The sequence below is a fragment of the Grammomys surdaster genome, unplaced genomic scaffold, assembly GCF_004785775.1.
Source record: "Grammomys surdaster isolate TR1022 unplaced genomic scaffold, NIH_TR_1.0 125925, whole genome shotgun sequence".
Lineage (NCBI taxonomy): Eukaryota > Metazoa > Chordata > Mammalia > Rodentia > Muridae > Grammomys > Grammomys surdaster.
Genome location: NW_021620749.1, coordinates 889,920 through 911,588, shown reverse-complemented (window position 1 = coordinate 911,588; position 21,669 = coordinate 889,920). Strand labels below are relative to the sequence as shown.

The 21,669-nt window shown below is 41.9% G+C and overlaps 1 pseudogene; it reads left to right on the top strand.

Moving 5' to 3' along the window:
• Positions 1 to 267: 267 nt before the first annotated feature.
• On the top strand, positions 268 to 364 carry LOC114608581 (annotated as a pseudogene).
• Positions 365 to 21,669: the final 21,305 nt, after the last annotated feature.

Below are 21,669 nucleotides of genomic sequence, written 5' to 3'. Positions count from 1 at the left end.
ATATACTTCACATGGTTCTGAATGCTCCAAGTCTGAGATCAGGTTTACATCAGCAGACCAATTTCTCTGTTTACAACTGGAATCCACTCCATATCCTCAAACCTCTGTGTTGGCTTCTTCCAAGGCTATCAAACAGAATGGAACAGGAACATACACTCACATCCTCATTTAATGCCCAATTATAGTCACACTGGGCAATAAAATCTAAATATGAGACGTTAACAGGGTTTCTGCTTATAAAAGGAGAGACAAAAGGACATGTGCTGGATCGCTTCTCGGCCTTTTGGCTAAGATCAAGTGTAGGACATGTGCTGAAAAACATGAACAGTTTAGCTGTCAGGAATCATGACACCTATAACCTCAAGATGTAGCTGAATAATGGGGTGCAGAGGTGTCTTAGGATGAGGACCCCACATACTGGCTATGTAAATGGCCAAATGAGTTGCTGAACACAGGAAGCGCCTCTATGGGCTGAGAGCCAGGATTTTCTACACCAGCTGTAGACTTGTGGGTGGCTTTTTAATGCAGAGTGAAGACGGCCTGGGAAGACATGTGACCAGCTGGTGTTTGCTCATGGTACAGCCCATGCTGGGCTTGCTTTCCAGGGGTGAAGAACACTTCATTTGTTACAGGCTGGGTGCAGGAAGGCTGACTCTTAGTACACATTTTGTTCCTTCAGATGAGCCTGAGGTGGCTTGTTTGTGTTTGTTTGTTTGTTTGTTTGTTTTTCCATGAATGGAACAGAAATAATCTATTTCTGGAGTCTGAGCTAAATAAGATGATAGATATTTACATGAAACTAACAACAAAACAAACTGCTCAACTATCCAATAAGATTCTGCTGCTCCAAAGGCCTGTCAACTGAAGGATTGGTTACTACCCTGGGGCTTCTAATATCAAGCAAAACCTTTAAGTGGTAACCTTTGCTGGGAGAAGACAAGATGACTAGAGAAATGTTCTCTCAGGGGTGTTGGGATGCTGGCTCTTTTATCCCTCTTTCTATTTCCTGACCAGCATAAAGTGAACAGCTACCCCACCATGATTCTCTTTCCTGACCAGCATAAAGTGAACAGCTACCCCACCATGATTCTACTTCCTGACCAGCATAAAGTGAACAGCTACCCCACCATGATTCTACTTCCTGACCAGCATAAAGTGAACAGCTCCTCCACCATGTCCATCCACTATAACGTACTGCTTGGCACCAGACCCCAAGCAACCAGGTAAGTATGAGCTGAACAATCTCAAACCAAGCCCCAAATAAACATTTCTTCTTCTAAGTTTTTTCTCAAGTATTTCATTACAGTGTTGGCACAGTTACCAAACTCTTAGCTCCAGATGCTTCTGCCCAACCAGTTGGTCACTTGCTCATCAATCATCCATATCTAACGGCCAGGTGATAGTCTTGTGGCACCATTTAAATGGAACCTAAGTAACCTTCCTAAGGCTGCCTTCACTAACACCCGGTACTGCTTCAGCAAGATAAATCCTTTGCTCTGTAGGTGTAATATAAGAAATCACTATCCTGCTTCTTATGAGGTCAACGACAACAAAAGCATTCCTAAGCATAGAAAGAAAAATAAATCAAGTCAAATATATGGAACATACATTTTATTAATTTTTAAATAAAATTCAAGCACTTATTAGTTTTGTAGTGTAGGGCTAAAGGTTAGTGGTTTGTGGCTTTGATTGTTTTTGTTAACTCTGAAATAAGCAGGTGGATTTTTTCCTCTTAAACAATATTCTGTGGGAAAAGGCTAACCTTGCTTGGTGCTGCCTCTTTTTCCTGGGAATTATTAATATCTTTCTAATAGAGTTCATACTCTAGAATCAAATTTTTATATCACATGGGGGATTTTCAATTTATCTCAAGTTGTACGTTCTTCGTCGCCTATCAAACTGAGTTTAAGTTTCTAATTGAAATAATTTTTCAAGTGTTGAGCAATAAAGAGGCAGCAAGTGATATATTTAAATTATTTATCCATCTTATTTATAATTAATTCACTTTCTTCCTTGCTGTACAGTGAGGCTAACCCAGTGCATTTGATTTTCAAGTCTTTGCTATCATTAGGCAACAATAGAAGTGGCTGATTTCTTTCCACCCCACTTGTGCATCATCGGTCTCTGGGGACTCAGGCAGCATCAGTTTAAATCACAGTTAAATTTAATGCATCAGCACTGTCATACAACACTGAGCTCCAAAATCAAGAGCACAGTGAGGAGATGATGCCTACTCATAGGCAAACTGAAAAGAGGAAAAGTCAGCTACCTGACAAGATGCGTGAAAAGGTTTCACCCTGGGACTCACAAGGATTGTATACCCTCCAGTCTACCCACTTCCTTTTATTATTAATATTGATTATCTTCATCTTGCCCATTGTATTGTAACTCTGCTTAAATTCCTTGCTTATATGTAGACATTTCAGGGAACTTCTACAGCAGTAGGCTTCCCTATGGCTTTTCAAAAGGTCTTTGGTTAGCTGTCCCTCCCCATATTTCCTCCTTTGCCCTGCCCACCATTCTCCTTCTATGTTTAATAGTCCTAGTTTATATCCATTTATAACAGCATTATCTATTTCCCCTTCTTTGGACGATCTCTCCTCCACCCCACCCTGGTCACTAATTAACTATCTCACTTCTGTGACTATTATGAATGAAACACATGAGTCTAAAGTTTAAAGGCTAACATTCACATATAAAAGAAAACATGCAATATGTGTTTTTCTGGGCCTGGGTTAACTTATTCAGTATAATTATTTCTAGCTCCATCCAATTATTTACAAGCCTCACAATTTCATTTTTCTTAACAGTGTAAGAATATTCCACTTTGTAAATCTACTATTAGCCATTCATCAGCAGATGGACATGTAAGCTGTTTCCAATTTCTGGCAACTATGAATGGAGCATCAATTAACATGGTTGAGCAAATATCTCTGTAGTAGATGGAGAGTTCTTCGAGTATGTGCCCAAGACTGATACAGGTGGATACTGAAGTAGGTCAATTCCCAACTTCCTGAGGAACCTCTACAATGATTTCCATAGTGATTGTACACTTTACACCCCTACCAAAAATGAGTAAGTGTTACCTTTTCCCCCACATCGTTGGTCACATGTGCAATCATTTATTTGATTGATCTTGGCCACTTTGACTGGTAAGGTATCAGTTGTATATAGTTCATCATCTACTCTTTGTCCTTTATGCTGTAGATTATCTGAACCATTTTCCAACACCTCTATTTTCCTGTCCCATCATCAACAAATTCCTTGCCTCTGTCCATAAGCATGGCCACCTCCATTCCTCACATTCCTCCCTTCTGTGTTCTTTCCTGTTGTGATACCTTGATCTTCTACAGAGCTTTGTATCTATTGGCTACCTCACTCTCCTGAATACTAAGATAGCCCATTGCATTCACTCCACCATACTTTGGTTCACACTCCTGGAATCTCACTCTACCAAAAACTCAAATGCCAGACGTTCTGACCTCCCACATATACACATACTTAGCATGTAATCTTTTCCAAAGACCATATCTTATACCTCTCCTGATCATGAATGAAGAATGTATCTCCTTGTCTCCTAGGATATGCTTCAGCTTCCCAGGCTCCCATTCACTCAGGGTATGGCCCACTTTCACCCCCTTCTTGTCATAGCTGTGGTTACCATTGCTGTGATGAAACACCATGACCAAAACCCAACTTGGGTAGAAATGGGTTTCTTCCATTAACAGCTCCATATAACAGTTCATCATCAAAAGCAGTGAGAACAAGAACCCCCATCAGGGCAGGAACCTGGAGGCAGGAGCTGATGCAGAGATCACAGAGGACTGCTACTTACTGGCTTGATCCTCATGGCTTCCTCATCCTGCTTTCCTATAGAACCCAGCCTGGTTATGGCACAACCCCACAGTGAGCTGGCTCCTCCTCATTCAATCACTAAATAAGAAAATGTCTTATAGCATGTTGTTATGGAGGCATCTCCTCAATTGAGGTTATCTCCATTCCAGCGACTCTAGCTTGTGTCAAGTTGATATAAATCCAGCCAGCATACTTTTCTACCAACATTCTGCAGTTAGTAATGAATGGGTCCCCACATACAAGAGACATTGCTACTAGTAATGAGAGAGTGTTCATATATAACAATTCTCAGATAGTAATAAATGAGTACTCATATACCACACACTGCTATTCCTTTATTCATCAGTCTCTATATATCTTTGTTTCTCACTCAACAGCTGGCATATGCTGGGTATTTGATAAATGTCAATAGAATAACTGATCAGAGAAGACCCCATAATGCAAAATGGAAAACAGACTAAGATGGCAAGTAATCTGAAAAATCTCAGAAAGTACAACCTGAAGCAACAGGAGCCACAAACTGAAGATATTTGAAGACAGCTGTTGGTGTATATTCCTGCTATCAGTGGAGCCAAATACCCTCAGTGTGTTTCATTAGTTACAAAATGAAGTGCAGAAACTGCACCATGAGGGTCAGGGTTATTAGTTAGAAGAACAAAACAGTAGACATGGTGATTTACTCATCTTGGTCTATACATTGGGTACTCAATGCTGTCCATTTTAGCTCATCCAATCTCTAAATCAACCTATGAAAGGAAATCTACAGGAAAATGGATAGATCTGAGCAGCATAACATTAAGAGAAGTGACCCAAACTTAAACAGAAACCACATATTCTTTCAGACATGTGGATTCCAGCTGTAAAACATAGGTGTGTGGGGGTGTGTGGGGGTGTGGTGGTGGTGTGGTGTATGTGTGTGTGTGTGTATGTGGTATGTGTGTGGTGGTGGTATGGGGGGGTGTGTAGTATATGTGTGATGGTGGTGGTGTGGTGTGTGTGTGTGTGTTATGTATGTGGAAGTGGTGGTGTATGGTGTGTGTGTGTATGTGTGTGTGTGTTATGTATGTGGAAGTGGTGGTAGTATGGTGTGTGTGTGTGTGTGTTGGGGTGTGTGTGTGTGGTGTGTGTGTGGTGGTAGTGTGGTGTGTGTGAGTGTGTGTGTGTTTGAGAGAGAGAGGAGGAGGGGAGGTAGGGACCAATGTAGTGAGGGAGACTAAAGAGAGGGTAAAAGTAGGTGGCAGGGGAGGATGGTGAGAGTGCAAATACATGAGCATAAGAAAATGAAAAGAAACTGCAGGGAGGAGGAGAGTACAGGGAAGGATCAGAGTGTCAGAGGGTATAGGACATAAGGAAGGAGAATCTACAAAAACATGCTTTGTTAAACATTTCATAATGGTATTTAATGTCTTGCATACTAATTGAAATATTTTAAAGAGCCCCTGCCCCTGTCGCTGAGTTACTATGGCAAATTTTGTTCCTTCCTCATTCTCTCTCTCTCTCTCTCTCTCTCTCTCTCTCTCTCTCTCTCTCTCTCCCTCAATCTCCTTGATTTCCCTGCTGACATCAGGTTTAGTCATGTGACATTCTCTGGCCAATGGCATGTGAATGGATAAGGGATATCCAAGTCTGAGAAGTTTTAAGTTCCACTTCAATTTTCAAGAAGTTTCCCAAGAAGGTATATTTCACATGTGACTGCCTCTAAGGTGTATCCCAGGACGGACACAGGGCTCTCCACATCTGGCACTCAGTTGATTCATTGTGGAAATGCAGAACAAATCTCTGTTGCCTTCCAGAAACAATGGGGTTGGTCAGTTCAGCACAATGCTTAGTCATAATGGAAGTGGGAAACTAGGACTTATTGCATAGTTCTGCCTTATTAATAGCATGCCCTGAAGGAGCTATAGATCTACTCAGTTTGGGCTTTACTCCCTCCATTCTAGAATAACTGTTGCCCTTGATATGTGGCTCAAGGCCCAGCAAATGGTACAAGCAACTCTTGATATCTGGTTGGACTTGAGATTCACCCCCCTACTTCATAATCTGCATTTTAGCTAAGTCTTCTAGGAAGCATATTCGAAAGTCTAACAATGCTGCCTTATACACTATCATAAAGCATTGCTTCCTGGGTTGGTAAGATCAAATAGCTTGCCCATCCATGCCCAAGGCCAATCGGCAGATGGGGAAAGCAACACACGCATCTTCTCACCACACAGGAGTTACATGGCAGTAATGGCCCATGGAAGGGTCATGATGTTGCATTACAACAACATGGTAACACTTGCCTCAGCCACCAACAGTGTCCTCTGAAGGCACAGCTCATATGCCATGCTGGCTTTGCAGCTCTCTTCAAAGCCCATCTGCTTACCTCTTGAACAAATACAAAAGAGGGCCTGTCAGTCTTCCCAAGGGACTGTTAGAATGTGGAAATCAGATCATCTGTGCTTGTCTACACTTGCCTATGCCGGGATCAAGTTATTGATGTTCACCATTTGCAGGAGTGAAATGGACCTATAGTCATAGTAATGAATACACTCCATTGCCCTGGTAGGCACTGAGCTAGGAGCCCAATGTCGTAGGCTCTGCTCTGCTAATCCTGCAGCTCAGCACAGTGACCTGGAACATCCAAGAAATACCAGAAATGAGTGCTGATGGTTCAAAATGGCAGAAGAGACAAGTAAAGAGACTCCTGTGCCTCTGAGCCATGCTTCCCCCAATAAGCACAAAGGCTTCTGACAGGCTGGTTTATGAATAAAATCATGACATGAGACTTTTCCAAAATGTCTGTTAAGAACCACTTCGAAATGAAGTCATCAAAATTACTGCAAAATGTAGACTTTAAATGCAAACAGCCGGGAGAAGAGTGTGCTTGTTATGTAGAATTCATTATCAGTGTTTCTGAGTGCAGCTACTAGAAGCATTTGCATGGGATTGCTTTTATGCAAGTGCTTGGAACATGGGCAGAGAAAGAGCTGAATGTGGAAATTCCAGAATCCCAAGACTTACTCAAACTTGAGTTTTCTCCTATGTTGTCAGAAAGAAATCTCATATATACATTTTTTCCCCAGAGTCTTCAAATTTTAATATAATAACCCATCTTATTTTATTTGTTTAAAATAAAATGATCAGGTAAGTTATTTATTATTGGTGCATGACTAATGTGTAAAGGATGCAAACCATATATGAAGGGTCTGCTCAATAACCATTTGGGGAAAATCAATCTTTAGATTCAAATGTTTGCATGCAAAGATTCACACAGGACTGTCTACAAATGTTTGGACTCACCTTCAATCTGCAGGTCAACGTAAGAGTGAAGTTACCCAGTGAACTATCAACCAGGAAGATATACAAGGGAAACTATGTTCAGTAGAAGGCTGTTCTTAAAATAAGCTAATTTAAGTGATTGTTATAGGATTAGAAGCAGCTCTGTGCACAGAAAAGGAGATGGGCATTTTAACTAATGAAAGATGCTTTAAATCTGGTGGCATGCCATCAGTGTGAAAGAAATGAATCTTTAAAGAATAGAGAACACAAAATGGCCACAGGAATACCCCCAAACAAAAAGCCAAACAGTTAAGATTATGTAAATCTAGTGAAATTTGTATATCAAAACCTCACCACAACCCAAATTCAAGAGCAGATGATAGCTGTCAAACATTGAACACATGTGTTCAAAACAATAACTCTAATAGAGTGACAAAAGGAGAAGAGAGAAGGGGAAGAGGAGGAGAAATGGAAAGGGGAATGGAAGAAGAGAAAAAGGAAGAGAGGAAACAGGAAGTAGAAGAGGTGAGGAGGAAAGGAAAGGTGAAGAGGAAGAAGACAAAGAGAAAGAACAGAAGGAAGAAGAGAAGGGTTGAAGAAAAGAAGGGGTGGAGAAAGAGAAAGATTAGGAGAAGGAGGAATGGGAGGAGGAGGAACAGGAGGAAGCAGAACAAGAAGAGGGGTAAAAGAAGTGGAGAAAGGAGGCAGAGAAGAGAAGGAAGACAAGGAGGAAGAGATTGCAAAGCCACTGTACAAGTCTCTCCCTAAAAGAGAAATGAGCAGAGCTCATGGGCAAGTAATGAATGATCTGAAAGTACAACAGAGGTATGGGTAATCAACATATTTTGTGAATAATAGCAAATTAGAAAAGAATGCTGCCATTGGAAGTCTATCACAAAGGAACTATGCTAGGATGAAAAAATACTCATAAAGCAGAAAGAAGAAGAAAAAGAAGAAGAGGAAGAGGAAGAGGAGAGGGGGGGGGGGGGGGGGGGGGGGGAGGGGGAGGGGAAGGGGGAGAGCAGAGACTTAGCTGAGTTGACAGAATTCCTGTCTGGTTCACAAAGAGGATGAGGTTCAGTCACCAGTGTCACATAAGCTGGGTGTGGAGATCTGAGCCTGTGACTTTCATGTTCAGAAGGTGGAGAGAGCAGACCCATCAGAAGTTAAAGGTTATCTCAGTTCTATAAGAAGTTGGAGGCAGCCTGGGTTAGAATCCCAGTTATGGAATAAAAAAAAAAATAGAAGAAAAGAGAAAATTAAGGAAACACTAATTTTAAATGTCTGACAAAAAAAATCCTAGGTTTTTTTTTTGACAGTCTAATATGTTAAAATTTACAAATGTTTTCTTCATATTTCTCTTTTTTGGCTTGTATGTTTTAAATCATTTACAGGCTTCAAATATTCAGAATGTATTGGCTTTTTTATTCAGAAAAAAATTCAAAAACAGATTTAACACTAAAATAGATTAAATTTAAGAATTCAGCATAAATAAGAGAAAATTCAATCCTATAAAAACACAGAATCAGCCTTTGAGATACTTTATGACCAAGAACAAGACTGTTTGGTCATACATCACAGATCTTCTTGGCTCAGCAGCCACTGGCAGGCAAAGAACAATATTAAGACAGATGTGTAAGGAGAAATCTTGGATTAAAACAAAAGTCAACTTTCCTTGTTTTATTGTCTGGGTTTAGAACATCAGCATTTCTTATGAATTCTAGAGAAATCAAGATTAAAAATTTATATTTCTGGGGCTTTAGTATTCTGTCATTTCTCCTCATTAGCTTTGAGTCTACAACTGTCAATCTATAGAGATGAAAGTTTATTCCTTTCATTGCCTCTCTGTGAAGGATGATAACTGACCAGGGAAATACGAGGGAAAAAAAAAACCCTGAAAGTAAATTATACTACAGTGTCAGATTCTCTTTGAGGCTTAATAATTTTACTTCTTGAAACAACCAATATTCATTGTCTCCTAGCTCTGGAGGTCAGGAGTCCACAATAAGTATCACAGGCTGAGTCCATGGGGAAGCAGGCAAGAGTCCAGCCAGTGACTCTATGCAAAAACCCATTATCATGCCTCCTCCAGCTTCTAAGGGCTTCCTGTGTTCCTTGGCTTGTAATCCATTCTTTATACCATTCCAAATTCTTATTCCACCATTACATTCTTACTGTCCTTCTGGAGTCTGGCCTTCCTCTCTTAAGCATCCTTGTCAAGCATCATTTCAAGCCTAGTGAATAACCTTGAATAACCTTCCTTTCTCAAGAGCCTGGATTGAACACATCTGAAGACTCCCAATTTCTACTCATGAACTCTGAAGTTAGAATATGGTTGTACCATCCTGTTGCTAACATCCAACAACAAGACAGTGTGGCACAGGAGACAGGGTTCTTCTTGGAGCAGCAGTTTGATTGGTTGGTTAGTTATTTGTGGATTTATTTATTTATTTGTTATTGTTGGTATTTTAGATCAACATGAAGCCATTATTTCTTTGGAATAACATCATTAAAGATAAGCCAATTCAACTTCCAGAAAAGGAATTCTTCTTCTTAAGCCTCTCTCCCTCCTTCCCCAGACTTCCAAAGGTGCTGCACGGCTGAGAACTCACCCTTTTTAAAGAGCAATTAGAGAACATCTGCCATATGGTATATGCAGATGTGATCACCTGACTTTTGCTTTACAAAGGAAAATAATGCCTCTGAGTATCATCTGTTCTCATATCCAAAAGAGAGAGAGAGAGAGAGAGAGAGAAAGAGAGAGAGAGAGAGAGAGAGAGAGAGAGAGAGAGAGAGAGAGAGGGCAACAAGATTAGAATGCTACTCTGTCACTTGAGTACAATAGACAGCGCCCCAAGTCATCTACCATAAGCCTTGGAAAACACCCAGGAAAGGGTGATGAAGGCAGTCATGAGAATTAACTCAGTTCCACTATAGAACATACAGCGCCTGATCACATAGGAAAGTACCATGCTACAATACTCATGACGTCGTCTGCTCTGCAGTCAAAAATTCTCCCCTCCCCTTCCAGCTCCTCCCCTCCCCTCCTCTCCTCGGGGTTCAATGTCTGTAACAATCAGTATATTTGGTTAAGCCTCAGAGCCATTTGATTAGGAAAAAATTACTAAAATACTCCCATAAAATTGTAGAGATGCTAGAGTATGCAGAAACCTATTGTGTTAAGCAGGCTGTTGTTGCTGTGACTGAATGCTTGAAGTACTGTAAGGGAGAGCATGATTTGGCTCATGGTTTCAGTCTGTCATAGCAGAAAGAATGTGGATCGTCAAAGTTATTCAGTTCCTGAAAATCAAGAAGCCTATCAAACATAAGAAATGATCCAGTCAAGATACACCCTTCTGGGCTAGAGAGATGGGTCAGCGGTTAAGAGAACTGACTTCTCTTTCAGAGGTCCTGTGTTCAATTCCCAGCAACCACATGGTGGCTTACAACCATCTATAATGGAATTCAGTGCCTTCTTCTGATGTGCTTGAAGACAGCTACAGTGTATTCATGTACTTTAGATAGATAGATAGAGAGAGAGAGAGAGAGAGAGAGAGAGAGAGAGAGAGAGAGAGACCCTTCAAATACCCTACTTTCTCCCGCTAGGCACACTTTCTACAGCTCTCACTACCTCTTATTAGCCCATCTTAGGTTTGATTCCATCAGTGGATGTAACTGTTCATTAGAATGAAGGCTTTGCAGTCTAATCACTTTGGAAAATGACTGTGGGTGTGTTCCTCAAATCTCCTAAGTAGTTCTCAATCTAATCAAGCCAAAAATCAAAAATCAAGATTAACCATCACAGGTCCACCCCCTGGCCAACCTGATATCACAGCATATCTGTCTTTTCCCCCCAACTTTTAAAAAGCCACACAAAATCTCAAACAAACAAAAGAAAGGAAGTAATACTCAATCATACCTGATATAACTGTCCCACATGCAACTTGAAACATTCTTTCTTTGTCCAAAGGTTTAACATTCTGGGATTGCTCAGTAGTTGGATGCTGCTCCACAGCACAGGCATTTAGGCTCACTGCTATTCCCTACCTTGTGAAATAACCTGACAACCTCAGTTCAGTCTGGGACCCACATAATGCAAAACAAGGACCAGTTTCTGCAAGTTTTCCTCTGCCATGCATGTGTATACTTTGGTATGTACATATACATGCACACAGTACACACACACATACAGCATACAACACACACAACACATCCACACATACCAAACATAACACAGACACACATACAAACACACACATACCACATATACACACAATAAAGACAGATGATAGATAGATAGATAGATAGATAGATAGATAGATAGATAGATAATATATAGATAGAGTTTTTTAAGAATTAAAAATACTTAGAGGCTTAAGACATGACTCAGAGGTTAAGAGCACCAAGTACTTTTAACCAGAGTTCAGACCCCAGCACCCATGTCAGGTGCCTCACAAGCATCTGTAACTCCAACTCCAGAGGGTCTTCTGCCCTCTTCTGGCCTCTGTCAACACCTGTGTCTATGTTCTCATAAGCACAGGCACATACACATCATTAAAAATAAATTTAAATATTTAAAACATGTATTTCCAGGAATACATATTAGCCTCTTAGAATATATGAGCCAGTGATCTGCTCTCCCAGACAAAGAGAGGTGCAGACTTTGAGACACAAACAGAGTGCCACTCTTCATCCTGGGTCTGGCCTTCTCCTCCTCCCAGAGACAATTCTACACCTTCTCTGTTGTCACACCACTGCCATCAGTATCACACCAACTGCCATCATTACTGGAGCATCCCTCACCAAGACAGCAATGCCCATGGGTCAATAAAGGGTTCAGAGACAAACCATTCCTGAGATGGTTTCAGTGAGTAGCATCTGCTCTATTGCATGTGAACAAACATTAGATGGTGGAATCACAGGTGATAGGCTAACATATTACCTCAGATCAGATAGTGAGCACTCAAGCCACCGGTATCTCTATGAGGAAGGAGCACATTAAAGGAGATGTAGAGAGTGCAGGCTCTGGTCTATAGGATAGCTACTAGCTACTTCAGAATTCCATGTTCTGATTTGAAGGGCAGAGTGTGTAATGCTTATTATTTAAAAGCACAATGTGCCAAGAAGGCTGGCCACCAGGCCATGCCTACATTTTCTCCTATAACCAACTTTTTGACTGTTTTGAATAATCCTTGACCATTTCCTCTTCAGATAAGACCTTGTCCCACCCTCAGAGTCAGGCCACACCCACCAGCTCTGGTTTCTTAGAGTGGGTAAGAGGAAGCCTAGGGTATCCCAGCACAACACAGCTACATCTCAATGAGTAAGAGGAAGAATGAGCAGATGCCAAAATTACTTATAGATTTATATGACCATGTGACTTCATTCTCACTAAAATACCTATAAAAATAAGATCGTCAATGCAATACTGACAAAGATGTGAAGAAACTTGGGCCTCAACCCCTGGTGGTGGCATGTAAGGTGGTCCACTCATTTTGGAAAATGCCTTTTGCCGTTTCTTTAAAAGCTACTCATAAGTTCACCATACAATTCAGTATCTCACCTCTTACATTTCTGCCTAGGAGAAATGAAGGGACATGTGTAGACAAAACCTTGTATATGAGTTTTCATAGCAAAATTATACATAGCAGTCAAAATTGGAAACAATCCAAATGTCAATCAGCTGCCTGATGAATAACCACAACGCCATACATCATGTATGGGATTCTATTTGACACATAAAAGGAAGTGAACACAGATGCTTCCTGCACACTGAGCCTCAAGGATACTGTGCCAGTAAGAGAAGCCAAGACAGCAGACCCCACTTATGTGAATCCATTTCTATGACATTTGCAGAAAGATCTGAACAATATATCAGAAAGGAGTTGAGAAAGGCTGTGTGCTGGGAATCAAGGATGGGAAGATACTGAAGATGTGCACAAGGTATTTCAGGGTGACTCTAACAGTAGATCCCACTGAGAGACTTGCAGCACTGTAAACTACATAAGAATTGGTAAATTACATACATGCACATGCACATGCTCATAGCATAAGTAATGAATTGGTAAATGTTTGCCTTAAACAGGTGAATCATAGTCTATAAAAACCATACCTCAATGGAGATTATAACATTCTAAAAATAAAACTAAAAAAAAAATGAATAAACATCTGGTAAACTGAGCCCTATGATTGCCCAGAACTAACCTTTCCTGATTCACACTGTAGGCTTTTGGTGTGTTACCTGTGTCCCCTACCAGACTTTGTCAACTGTAACAGCATTTTTGTTGTTGTTGTTGTTGTTGTTGTTGTTGTTGTTATAGTCAGCAAAGTCTTTGCCTATGGTGATTATTCAATAATTATTTATTGAGCTGAACACTAATGGTGAGGAAAATGGCATTATACCCAAGACATCAAATAATCCTTACAAGGGACTCATGGACAAAGCATTTTGGCAAAGAGTAGCAGTGGAGGCCAGGGAAGAATAGATCATTTAGAGAAGGTCATAACAAGTCAGTCTTTGAGGGAAAATCCCATCAGCATGATATGTAGTGTTTCTGGCTGACTTTGGGCCAAAGGATTGCCACTGAAGAATAGGGGGTAGGGCCCTCTGCAATGGCAGAAGCTGAGGGTTCTGTATATCTGACAGCCTGCCTGGGTGCTCTTGAGACAGTGAAGACAGCCTTTGCATTTTAGCCTATCCCCTGTTTGGCCATAATTAGCTTCCATGCTGAGAAAACTTGCCCTTGGCCCATCAGGAGCTCCAAAGCACCTAGTACATTCTATCATAGAACAGACAGTATATTCATCTTCAGGGAGAAAAATCCCTCAGGGGAACTAAGTTGTTTTTTTCCTAGAGGTTCACTAGGGGAGAAAAGGCATGTCATACCCACCAAAACATAAACTCATAGAGCATGAGTCTATGCACAGTTTGGTGAACCAGAATACTGAAAGGTTGGGTAGAAGACTGGGAACTTCCACAGCAGGCAGATTTGAATTTAGATCCTGGTCCTATTGGTAATCAGTTGTCCCTAACCTCATCTCCTGAAAATTCTGGAAATTCCCTCTGTCTCCCTCCCTCCCTCCCTCCCTCCCTCCCTCTCCCTCTCCCTCTCCCTCTCCCTCTCCCTCTCCCTCTCCCTCTCCCTCTCTCTCTCTCTCTCTCCACACCCCACCCCTAACTAGGACCATCTGGTCTAGCTTCTAACCTCATACTCCACTTCAACTTACTGGCTTTCATCCACAAACTGGCTTTCATGTCTCCAGAACAGGAGCTTACGTAATAGATGCTTCTATTGCCCTCTGACCCCTGACCCCAGGCCTTCTACCACAGCAGTTACACTAGGGTACTGTGACACCCAACTCTCTTAACCTCTAGAGCTATACTTGAACACATGTAGACAAGTATCACCCCATCCTTCATGGTACTCTCCTTCTGGGTTACAGAGGGAGAAGATGGAGCTTAATCAGGACTGCCCTGTTTGGAACTGACATTCAGAGTTCTGAGTAGACATGAAACATAGCTAAAGACACATCAGATCTGCAGCTGGAAAGAGAAATGGCAACAGTGAGTTGTGGAAGTTCATTTTCATCCTAAAGAGTGATAGGAGATGGAGGAGAACCTAGGGCTGGGCTCTAAGGAATTCTAATGCTTTAAAGCCCAGCTAGGATGATCCTTTTGCAAAGGGATGCTGCTGAAAGACCAAGAATGAAATTGATTGGCTTTGAAGATTGTCACTCAGCTAGAGAATCTCAGAACTCAACCTGCAGCCATTAGAGGCACATAGACAGAGTGGGAGGCAGGCCCGATCATGGAATCTTTTAGTCCCTGGAAAATGTTCAGCACTCACAAGCACCATTGAAACTCACTGCTGCAGCCAAGAGGCCACTAATGCCTGAGAGGAAGCAGGAAGCAGAGGCGTGGACATAAAAAGCACACAACCATGAGAAATGCAACTGGAGCATGCAAAGGAGCAGCTGCATGTTTGCTAGCTAGCAGGGCTGGGTGGGCACTCACCAACCTGATTCTTTTGCACTAGAGCCACAGGACTGCATATCCTCCTCAGCTGGGGACACTTCCCACTGCTCCTTTTGCTTGACTTTCAAAGCAATTTCCCAACATTTAGCCTGAAATTCTCACAGGTTTACTTACAGTGTTGTCATCAAGATGATAAGAACAATTCGTGTGGAAGCCCAAACACTTAATGTAGGAGAGAAAAGCCCAAACTGAATAGTGTTCAAATCTCCCCAGATTAAAAAAAAATAGCATGAGAAAAAGAAATATTATTTGTTCACTGCTGGAATTAAGAGAGGTTTTCATAGTTCATTTGAAGACGTGGACTGGTGTGGGTGAGTGACGTCTACTTTTCTGTCAGCGTGGAGCCTGAAGAGTAGCACTGAAGAATAAATGAGTGCTAGACAAAAGGAGACTTTAGTGAGTGCTAGAAAAGAAGAGACAGGGAAAAGGAAGATAACAGAACAGCAAACTGAGCTGATTACCTGATTACAAGTGCATGAGACAGATGTGGTCCACACCCTGCATGAGTAAAACTCAAATCACCTGTACTATCCATCGTCACCAAGGTACCTTCTGTCACAGCAAGCAGATCAGAGAACACAATGACTGGAGCCCACAGGTTGACCTCCAACTTAATGAAGAAAAATGCCGGAAAGAACTGCTGTCGAGGACCATGTCGATAACAAAGTGACAGGTGAAGCAACTGAAGTATTTGAAAGTGGAGGAGGTTCAAATATAAATGAAAATATCCAGTTGACAAGGGCCACAGGTGGAATTTTCTAAACAGCTCTGATCTATGTCAGAAGGACAGGGCTCAAAAGCCACAGTGCTGGGAGAGCGGCAGCCAAGAATGCAGAGGCTCCTCCCTGACAAACCCCAGCTTAAGGATGTCACCATTTTATTTTTTGTCTTTGCAGGTGTCCAACCTCAAGGCATGTAGACCACAAAAGGTCAGTTCCTTGGTGATTATCTCAGCATGGAGATAATGGACAAACCGCCATAGCCAAAAACTCTTCTCCCACACCAAGCTATCTATTTCACTAGGATGCCTTCTGTAAACAGCCACAACCTAGGAAGACATAGCTAAGGCATCCAAGGCAGGTTGCTTAGAGACACAGAACCTGTCCCATGTTCAGGAACAAATACTGTCCCCTCACCACCGGGGTAAAGCTAGCACCCACCTCTATCAGGAAACTAGGGGACAATCTGTATCAATACATGCCCAGATCTCCGGGGGCAGCTGTGATTGGGTCTACTTTCCAAGGAGGATCTTGAAAAGGTAATAATATAACAGTGACAGACACCCATCAGTTCTCTTTTCTTGTTGGGGGAATTCATGGGAGTTATGACCATTGTACTTCTTTATAATCATATCATAAAACAGAGAGCATAGGGACTTAGGTCTTTAACATCATTCCAGTGTTGATGGTCTGAAGTCACCTCTGCGACTCTGAGCAATCCTTTGATGCTCTATGATGTACAGCAGATTTCTGTGACAATTAGAGTTAGGAATCACACATTTTAACCTGGGGTTCTATCATTTAGGAAGAGTTTAGTAGATCAGAACCATTCATGTTCCATTACCCCAGCAAAGCAGTGTGGCTGAGGTCTCTTGAGACCCCCAAAGTCAGAAACATGACCAGAAATAGTGTCCTGTTGCTCTCTCCAGATGTGTTGTTTCCATGTTCTGCCATGAAAACAACATCAGAACACACGGAAGAGGAAGTTGAATTTAAGGGGAGGATCTGTGCCTAATATGACTTTTGAAAATAATGAGAACTATGGTGCTATTGGAAGCCACTGTGGTGTGAAGCTTGGACAGAGATTCCAAGGAGGGCCAGTGATCCATCCTGAATTGCTCTGAATCTTGTAATGAAGAACTAGAACCTTCAAGGGCTGGAAGTCCTCTCTGTCCCTAAATACGAAAGGGGTGTGGACACTGATCATCTCCATGACAGAAAAGAAGAGGGAGCTATTCACATCCACTTCCTAGGCTGTGGCACCTCCTCAGGAAGCATAGCCCTCACCCACCGTTACTGCTGAAGTCACACTGCAGAGGTGTCTTTAAAACAAACTTGTTTTCTTTCTCATTTCAAGAATGCTGGTGTTTTCCAAGAAAAAGACATCAGGATGGGTATGGCCCTCTTGCCTCACTGGACAACGACAGGGGGACCAGAGCCATTACAAGGTCCCCTTCAATTACTGGAGGTCAGGCCTCTATCCCCGCCTTCAAAAGATTAGAATCGCCACAGCCCTTCTATACTTAGAGAAGGGAGGAGATGTCAGGGGCAGCCCTGCTTATACACTGAAGGCCTAAAATCAGCCATAGGCCTAAAATCAGCAATAGGCCTGTAATACATGCATGCTAACACAAAGTCTTGGGTCTCTGTGGAAAAACACTGAAACAGATGGCTATAAGCTATTGTAAACAGGCAACTTTTGTGGAAATTTACCAGCCTGAGTAGTCATAGACCTTGTAAATAGGTAGTCTTGGCAGACAATACCAACTTAGATAAGGACAAGTAAATCATAGGCAGAGTCATAATGACCTGTCCCCTGAACCTTCACCCAGCCAATACCCTGTTCTGAAAGATATCTGTACTCCCCCTGAACACCCATGCTCCAGTGTCATCCCCTTCCCCACGTCCTGCCTTTTTGTGTCTATAACTCCTGTGTGAATAAGTAAAAATTATGATTTGATTTAAAATTAATTAATTAATTAATTAAAAAGGATGTTGGTGTTTATGCTTCAAATGTGCAATGAATACTACTAAACATGTGGACCCTGCTTTTCCAAGTATATAACCACACTACATGGGGGAGAAGAATATTAAAAACAGAATTCTAAAGGCGCCTTTGAGCCCTGCTCCATGGTGACTTTTTATCTGGTGCGAGTGATATTCGGAACCTTTTAAAAGACTCTCTTCACCTCCTCAGTGGGTGAAAGATTGAAATCTGGGACAGCCAAATAATGGGTTATCCTTACTTAAAGACACAGAGTAAATTAGGTCTTTAAAAAAAAAAAAAACTGGTACCAACAATTAGGAATGCATACTTCCTGTTTCTAAGCAATTTCAGGTTTAATTAGGATTCTCTAAGCCCCATTTGTCTTAACAATTTGACAGCTCTGGCTTCCCCTTCTACACCCACACTTCTCCTTATTCATGCTCTTTCCCCATTTGTAGTATTTTATTCCACACAAACGCCAGGAGGCAATGGGAAGCCAGCAGCCAGCACGGGTGCAGATTGCACCGTTCTTTTCTTCCCTGGAACGCACCACTTTCAAAGCACCTATGATAAAAGATTATTTCCCCCTGACTGACAATGATCTCCAAGCTAATTATTAAAGTCTCTTACTAAAATGTGTGTGTTTGGGAAGCTTCCAAGGGAGGCAGCCTCGAAACTCCTTGGAGGAAGAATATGACATCACAGGGGTAATGCGCAGGAGAGCACACGTTTGTCCATTTAAATTAGCTTCATCATCCATAACAAGAGTTTAAAAGGCAAAGGAGCAAGAACCATGCATAATGCACTGTGCGTAATGCAGAACGCACTGTGTCACGGTGCATAATAATCAGCCCAGCTCGCTCCCGCCACCCAGCCTCCCAAGACTTCTAAATCTCTTCCAGTAAGCATTTTGTGAGAAAGGCTTTGATAAAAAATGCCATTTAGGGACTTTCAAATTTACAGCCAGGCAATTTGTCATCATTTAGAGGAGCAAGAAGAAGGAAAACGGAATATCACACTCTCATTTTCCAAACCTCCCAGTAGCAAAAGCTTCTGACTTCACTGTGGAAGAGCACTTGCCTTCCTTAAGGGACTTCATGGAGGTGAGCCTGCCCTGCCTGCTGAGTGAGTATTCTTTTAAAAATAAGACAAGTCTTTAGTCACATATATATATATAAATTCAACCTGCTGGTCATTGCTAACCAGCGTGTGTGTGTGTGTGTGTGTGTGTGTGTGTGTGTGTGTGTGTAAAACTAACTGCTTGGGATTGGCTAATCTATCTGGGGGCTTGTCATCTCTCAGTAGCCATTGGTTGCCTGTAGTTCTTGATCTAGGGGTAGTGCCTCCTGAGCTTTCCCCTATCTATGTTGTGATGTCACCCGGCGTCATTGTGCAGAAATTTAAAAGAGAATGGGACCACACAGGAAAAGTTGGAGTGGGGAGAGAGAAATAAACGATGTACTCATTTGTGGCATTCTCAAAATGAACAACAAAGTAAATGTCTAAAGTCACTTAAGACATTTATCTAAGTAATGTTTAAGGCTCCTCACTACTTCTTGGAATAGGCAGTTACCCAACGGCTTAGACATAAACTTCCAGTGTCATGTCATCGGCTAGACTTCTGCCTTCAACCCTCACCATAAGCTGGAGTAAATGCGAGAGACTATTGAGAATATTCACAAAAGACAATAATATCTAGACTATGTAATAAAATATAAGATAGTATTAACTGCCCATAAAATACCAGTGAACTTGGAATGAAACAGGAGGTTCTTTGGAATGAGACTTAGTTCATTTTAAATTGAGCATGTCTTTATTTTATAAGGAAGAGATTTTTTTTTCCACAGGTTGAAAATAAGATTTAGTAAAATCATTATCCATGGAGGTACAAAGAGAGCTGAAGATCCAATGCCTGATAAAACATGCCTGGAGCAGACTTCCAACCACCCAGGGCCAGAACCAAGAAAGACCATGGCTCCAGGCTAATTGTGTAGGACAAGCCTAACAGATGACAGAAAGCTGAGTGTTTGAAGACTGGTTAGAATGGGTTAACATGAGTGATTTAATTATTGAATGATTAATGAAGTCTAAAAGGCAAATTCAAGTGACCAGAAAAAAATGTCTTTCAGCTAATTTAACATTTTGCTATAATTGAACACAGATTGCCTCAAACCACAGCTGTGGTTTGCATCCAGAGTGGAACACTTTGCAAACATACGAATCTCTCCCAGATGACAGGAGAAGGCTGTGTCATCAAGACCACCCTCTGGACTGTCACCTTAGAAGGCACAGAGTCCGGACGAACAAGGGCGATGTGAACAGCTGTGCGCATCTCCAGTAGCAACGGTCCATTACCCACTCAGCCAGGAATTAAGGGACACACAGCTAATGCCATCAAATTACTAACTGCAGGAACTTCTAAGAAGAACATATACCACTGGGGAGGAAGCCTATGGGCTACATTGTTGAGTTGCACCATGCAATACACGATGCATATATTGATTTGCGTCGATTTATACAGTGTGTGTGTGTGTGTGTGTGTGTGTGTGTGTGTGTGTGTGTGTGTGTCTGTGTGTGTGCACCTTTCATGTCTGTGTGTATGTGTAAATGACTGTGTATTCTTGTGTGTTGCATCTGTGTGTGTGAGGTGTATGTGTGCATGCAGCCATGTGGAGGTCAGAGGGCAACCTTGAGTGGTGTTTCAGGGATGCTGCCCAACTTTCTGACTGAGAAAGGGTCTCTCACTGGCCTGGAGCTCACTGATACCGTCACCAAGTGAATAGAATCCACCTGGTTTTGCCTCCTAAGCGCTAGAATTATAATTGTGCAGCACTGTTGTCCAGCATTTGTTTTAACATAAGTTCCGGGGATTGAACTCGACCTCATATTTGCAAGGCTAACATTTTACTGGCAGGATTATCACGTAACTGAACACAGTCACAAATGACAGCAACACTGGGCTCTACTGGGAAGTCTCTAATTCCTCATTATAGCCTTCTCTGTCACACTCTTGGCATGGTGAAATCACTAGCTGAGAGATGGGTCAGTTTGGTTTGTGGACTAACTCTGTCCAAAACATGCTGGGTTTTCTGTTGTTGTTGTTGTTGTTGTTGTTGTTGTTGTTGTTTGTCTTGTTTTTGAGACAGGATCTCACCATATAGCCCTAGCTGTCCTGGAATTCTCTATGTAATCCAGGCTGACCTTGAACTCACAGAGATCCTCCTGTATCTGCCTCACAAGGGCTGGGAATAAAGGTGAGTGCTAGTGCTACCAGGCCTGCCATACTGGTTTTTGTTGTTGTTATTGTTTTGTTGTTTGTTGGTTGGTTGGTTGGTTTGAGGGGGTTGTTTTGGTTTTGTTTTTGGATTTTGAGACAGGGTCTGTGTAGGTCTAGCCATCCTGGAACTCTCTGTGTAGACAAGGCTGTCCTCAAACTCAGAGACCCATCTGCCTCTGTCTCCTGAGTGCCACACTGTCTTCTTAAAGCAGTTAGTTATTATCTTTCATCTTTAGCTCCTGCTTGTTCCCAAACAAGAATCCACAGCAGACTCCTAAGTCTCCTCCATCTCCATTGCCCATAGTTCTGGAAGATACAGCTCTTGATCCTCAAAGGGGGGCTTGCCACTACAAAAATGATGGGGTGAGGTGGGAAGGTGACACTCTGCAGGCAAAGATTATACGTGCTAGGATAGGTGAGTGGAAAACCTTGTTCATGTGAACAGCAACCTAAAGGGTCAAAGATCAAAGTCCTAAAGGTAGATCAAGGAAAATTCACAAGCATTACCTAAGGCCAGACCCCACACCAGGAGGAA